The sequence below is a fragment of the Helianthus annuus genome, chromosome 7, assembly GCF_002127325.2.
Source record: "Helianthus annuus cultivar XRQ/B chromosome 7, HanXRQr2.0-SUNRISE, whole genome shotgun sequence".
In the NCBI taxonomy this organism is placed as follows: domain Eukaryota; kingdom Viridiplantae; phylum Streptophyta; class Magnoliopsida; order Asterales; family Asteraceae; genus Helianthus; species Helianthus annuus.
The window spans coordinates 70,569,134-70,575,106 of record NC_035439.2 but is presented as its reverse complement, the minus strand read 5'-3'; the positions used below and the strand labels follow the sequence as shown (position 1 = coordinate 70,575,106).

The 5,973-nt window shown below is 41.9% G+C and overlaps 1 long non-coding RNA gene across 1 annotated transcript; it reads left to right on the top strand.

Annotated features, from left to right (window-relative positions):
* Nucleotides 1–4,674: 4,674 nt before the first annotated feature.
* Nucleotides 4,675–5,637, top strand: LOC118480546. The gene is made up of 2 exons (XR_004863216.1): nucleotides 4,675–5,130; nucleotides 5,220–5,637. It is a non-coding gene; the product is annotated as an uncharacterized LOC118480546 (long non-coding RNA).
* The last annotated feature ends 336 nt before the right edge of the window (nucleotides 5,638–5,973 follow it).

The following is a 5,973-nucleotide window of genomic DNA, read 5'->3' as shown; positions in this document are numbered from 1 at the left end:
TATATCAGCATGTTAAAAAGGTTATCCGTTCATTGTGCTACTGTGCTTTTGTGCATCAAGGTTGTCACTAAAGTTATGTATGTAAATAATGGAGTGACAGCAAATAAGGTATGATGCAAGTATGTTCATGTATCAGTATTCAGGTAGCAGTTTATCCACAATTTCAAACAAGCACAGTAATTAAGCAGTAATTAAATATTAATTAAGTCGTACGGATACCTGATTTGGTGAGGGTTGTCACACAAACCCATTCAATAAATGTTGTTTAAGAGTCTAGCACATGAGGGGTGAACTGTAAAGGAACGGGGTATGTGCTACATGTTAAACTGTGATCGTGGGATAGATGCAAACTGTGACTGACGTTGTTAGTAACCCTTGTTTGATACATAAACTTGTGATTATAAATGTGCATGAAACCTAAATGTTTACTATGTGATACGTGTTTTGGATACGTGATTGTGAAACTGATTACTCTTGGTAACCACAGTAGGGTTTGGTTGACCAACTAGGAACAGGTGATGTAACGAAACATACCGAGCAAATCTAAGGTGAGTTCACTGCTCTTTTTCCAAGCATGCGTCCCGGGGAGGGACATCTGGTAAACGTTCCGGGGAGGAATGCTGGGTTATTAGGATGTTTGTTAATACTCGCATATCTATCAATCAAGTCCCATCTACCAATTGTTGTCGAGGAGGCAACGGGATATTAGTTAATAGCGCTATTTAGGCTTGGCAACCTCACACCGCACCGGGGAGGTCGGGAGTGAACTAATGATCCCATTCTTGACCATTGCTTTGATAGAGGCAATGGGGTTTGGGTAAAACAACTTTAAGCCATCAGCGGTAAACGAGTTATTACAACATCTAATCATCGAATCTGTGAAACGTTTTAATCTGGTAACTGGTTCTTGACCATTGCTTTGATAGAGGCAATGGGGTTTGGGCAAAACAACTTTAAGCCATCAGCGGTAAACGAGTTATTACAACATCTAATCATCGAATCTGTGAAACTTTAAGCCATCAGCGGTAAACGAGTTATTACAACATCTAATCATCGAATCTGTGAAACGTTTTAATCTGGTAACTGGTATCTAAACACGTTAACAAAACTTTGAACTCACCAGCGTCGTCTGACACACTTGTCTGCATGCTTGTAGGTCCATAGGGTTTTATCATTTGGAACTTGCTGTCTTGAAGGCTAGAGTGGTCATGGGTCGAGATACATGGAATCGCAAGACAAGCCTAAAGGTTTTCAAACATGTGGTTATTGAACCACTTAACAAACGATTTATGCTTCCGCTGTATACAATGAATTACATTTAATGTCTTGTAACACTTTATGATAATGAATGCAAGTTTTTATTTAAATATATACTATAGGTCAATGTGATTGGTGGCTTGGATCCTGGTACGTCACACGTCCCACGGTGTTTCCGCAAGTGGTATTTTGGGGGTGTGACAGTTTGGTATCAGAGCCACTGGTTATAGTGAACTTGGTTTTAAAACGTTTTTATAAAACCAGACTATAACCGAACAATTCTGAAAACGTGAATACGACCATGACACTCAGCTCCAGATTGCAAGGTTCGTCTCTCGTATACTCATTGTACTGCGTAACTAGTGAACACTTACATATGATATTGCATGTGATTGCACGTTTAGCACAACAGTATGAATTCACGTATTACTTGCATGTGTTATATGACTGATAGGGTGGTATTTCCCTAAACATTCGTGACTCACGTTTCGTGATGCTTTTTGTTTGCTGCACGAGTTCGAGGAACCATTTGACATAAGTTAGGAGGAGCTGAGATGAGCATGCAAAACACGATATTATTGTGGGTGCACACATAATAATAATGTGGGGTGCATGCGAGTCCCAGTGAGGCTTAACAAGTGAAAAAGGGGTTCCGTTCCGTTATTTGATCGATGTGAAACACAACAGTCTATAAGAGTCATAACAGTAGTTGACTCTTAGTAGAATGTGATCTTTTCACTCCTCTCTGACTCATTACGAATCTCGATGCTATCGAGCATTACCTGAACACCCGTCTGAACGCCTAGCGAACTGTGTAGAATGTTAGGTGCTTGCATGAACGTCTCTATGTTGGATGTCGCAGCGTCGAATGATTGGTCTATACCTTCCTCACCCTTCTTCGTTTGCTGGAACTTAATGTATTGACGTCTTGGACCCTGAAGTGCGATCACTTCTGCAACACTCTGGAAACATACCGTGTATTACTCAGTCAACTCGCAAGAACGATGGAAAAGAGGATGAGAGTAGTGCCTTACTAACCTTAGTATTTTGACGACCCTGATTACCAGCAACGAACATCAACAATTTGATGCCAATCGAATTTTTAACCCTGGTAAGTGACTTATGGGAGTTAACTCTTGCGATGACAACCGATTATAGTATGGAATGTGTGACTGCCAGCACAGTGATTAGCGTTTTAGGATGTGGCACAAAATGTGAGAAGGTGGACCCGGTTGGTGAAAGGTCGTAGAGTTCCGTTTCTAACAACAACATTTGAGGCAACAGTCACGGCAACATCAAGGTACTGGTAATCGTAGCCTATAGTATGGAAATGAAAGTGCCTACGACACGGTTTGGCCGTTGATAATTCAAGACGACAACAACCAAGGGAACGATGACAGTATTGGGAATCCACGTGATCGTAACAACAACACCGGTAGTGGTGCTCGTGGAAGGACATTTAGGATTGACATGGGCGACGACAAGATAATAGCAACATGGTAGCTTGAATGGGTAGCAAATCGCTTCGTCTCGGATCTGTTTAACCCTGATACTTCTTGAAACTGAACCTGTTGTGGAACCGGCCGATGACAAGTCAACTGACACCTCATAAGTTCGTTGGGAGGCGAACTAGACCTTGTGGGATAAGTGTTCGGCATCGACTTTCCTCCTACTATCTTTGATGGTTTCGATGCAGTAGTTGTGTAGATTGGTTAACTGGAAATCGCGTAGATATACCCTGTGGGGAGGAAATTTTGCGTCACTTTATATTTTGAAGTGTCAGAGTGGTGTAAAGGTTAGCATCATATCAACAAAGAAGGCCCTGAAGTGTCTACGGAAGGATTACCCCGCTATGTTAGCACACATTACTGATGTTCAGGCTAAGGAAAAGAATTGTTTGAGATTTTCCCTTATGTGCTACCAGAAGAACTATCAGATTTACCTTCGCATCGTTAGGTGGAACACCAGATCGGTATCATGTTAGAAGCAGCCCTTATTACTAGTACCCCTTGTTGTCTCACATCAGGAAGGTTGCAGGAACTGCCTAATCAACTTCAGGAACTATTGGATAGGAGTTCTATCGGACCTAGTTTTTCGCTTTGGGGAGCCCCATTTATATTCGTGAAGATAAGCCTTTTCGCATGCATACTGATTATCGAGAACTCAACAAAGTGGCAGTCAGGAACCGTTTGCCCCGACCATGTATTGACAACCTGTCGACTAGTTGCGAGAGTCAAGCTCCCATTCGAGGATTGGCTAACGAAAGAACTATGATTAGATGGAAGTCCAATGGGAGAATGCTCTGAGAATGGCATATCAAACGCAATACGGCCAGTGCGACTTTGTACACCATGACCATCGAGATAATCAACACACCAGTAGCTTATGGACCGCAAGAATCGACCGTGTTTATTGATGACGTTTTGGGTCATTTTCTGGAGGAAGGGACATCATGGACGATATCTGTATCTTATCTTAGAGCTCCTGAGGGAGGAGTCATTACGTGTGAAGTCTTGTTAAATGTAACATCTAGATTCTAGAGATGCATTTTGACCATGTAACCAACGAAGTGGGAATACGCGTGGATCGTGCTAGGATCCATTTTGTTAGAAACTGATTGACACCAAAGATTCCTTCATGGGTGCAACAATTTCTTGGTTTCGGTGGATGCTGTTGTAGATTCATCACAAGATTTTTGGAGATCGCGCAGCTTAACTCCCTTAAGCATAGCAGGGTGCTATGTTCGTGGGAGACAAAACAGGAGAACGTCTTTTAAGCTTTCGAATCCCAACTGTGACAACCGGTAGTTTACGCCCTTAATTACGTGATTAAAAGGCAATTTACGCGACATTAAATAGTGTTTACGACGCAAATTAACTTAATTAGGGCCTCAGTAAGCTTAGGAACGCTTATGCGGTTCTACAGTGTGCGTGTGACGATCTGCAGAGATACTGTTGGAAATTAAACGGTAATAAACTGAAAACGTACGAAATACTGACAACGCCGACAAATATGGATGTTACACGAATATTTTATGCTTATGGAGTTTGGATCGCGTTAACGTGTCTCGTAGGAATTACGGGCCACTTACACATGAGATGGGCTTGTGGGCCCTGTGCCCAAGCCCAAAACCCACAAGCCTAAACCTGCACATAATATAGTAAATCTATACCAAATCTTACCAAAATCTATACTAGATCTCTAAAGATCTCTACAAGATTTACTACAATCTTTACAAAATCACAAAATCTCTACAAAAGATTTCCAAAATCTCATCAAATCTCTGAAAAATCTTTATAAAATCTACTAAAAATCTCTACTAGATATTCAAGATCTTACAAGATCTCAAACATCCTCTATAAAACACCATCACCTCCTTGTCTACACCCTCACACAAAACTCACTGCCAAACACTCCCTACCTCTCGATTCCTCTCTACAACATAACAGGAGATCCCCATTTTTTTCAAACATCATCAGACAACACACACATTCATTTGTCTCCTCCTCTCCCACTCGACACACCCCCACCTCTCGATCTCCTCTCTCTCTCCGACAGAACCCCGGTGACAGGAGTTTAATCTGACCGGCGACTGCACTTCCATGGCGGTGGCAGTGGTGTTTGAGGTCCCAGTCACACACACCCATACCTCAACCTCTCATACCCCCCCCCCTCTCGGTTCCGATCTCGGTAGCAGACGCGCCACCGTGAGCGGCGGCGGTGGTGCCAGACGACGAAGAAAGACATAACAGAGAGAGAGAAAGAGGCAGGAGACGAGGAGAGAGAGATACATTAAGAAAGAGAAGGAGTGACGGCGGAGAGCCGCCGTCGTGCGGCGGCGTGGCGGTGGTCCTCTCAGTCCGACGGGTCACGGTAACACCCCTCTATTATTTTCTTTTTATTTGAATGTGGATCTCCACAGTAGTTGATGGTAATGATGTTCAGTTTCTTTTTGGGTTTAGTTCGTGAAAGATTCACATTCGGTTCCCAGTCAGACATCACGGCTCGGTTTGACTCGGTCAAACCGAGTCAACTCAGTGTTCGGGTCAGTGGGTTGATTCCGGTTCAGGTCAACAGTTGAACAACGGGAGACGGTTCAGATGTAGAGATCAGTTTGATGTTCGAGTCAATTCGGTTAAACCGAGTTAACTCAGTTTGGGCTGGGTCAAATAGTCAAGGCAGTCAACAGCAGTCAACGCCCGGTCAACACGAAGAACCGGTAACAAAGTTAGAAGGTAGCGAGTTGTTATACGTTAGTTAGACTTTATATAGTTAAACGCGACCGAACTCGACCCGTTTCGCTTTGGTATTGGTTTACATTCATTATACTCGACGAAAACTTTATATAGTTTAATTATATGATTGAATTGTTGTTGAAAATTGTTGAATCTTGACAAAATAACGACACTTTAGTTGTCGGGGCCGTCCAAAAACAGAGGAAACTCTGCCCGTTTTTCGAGAAAAATCCGTAAAACGATTCGCATTTTAATCTAAAAATATAGTCGATCAACTACAAACGCTTTTTATAAAAGTAAAAACAAGAGTATAGTTTTCGATAACACTTTATGATATACGAAAACGACGATTCGGATATTATTTACAATAATAAATATAGTATTTATGCTTATTCTAAACTTCGAAATTTCGACGATTCTTTTATATGCTTAAATATAGTTATATGTAATTTCGAATATCAAATGACATGATTTCGTTTTG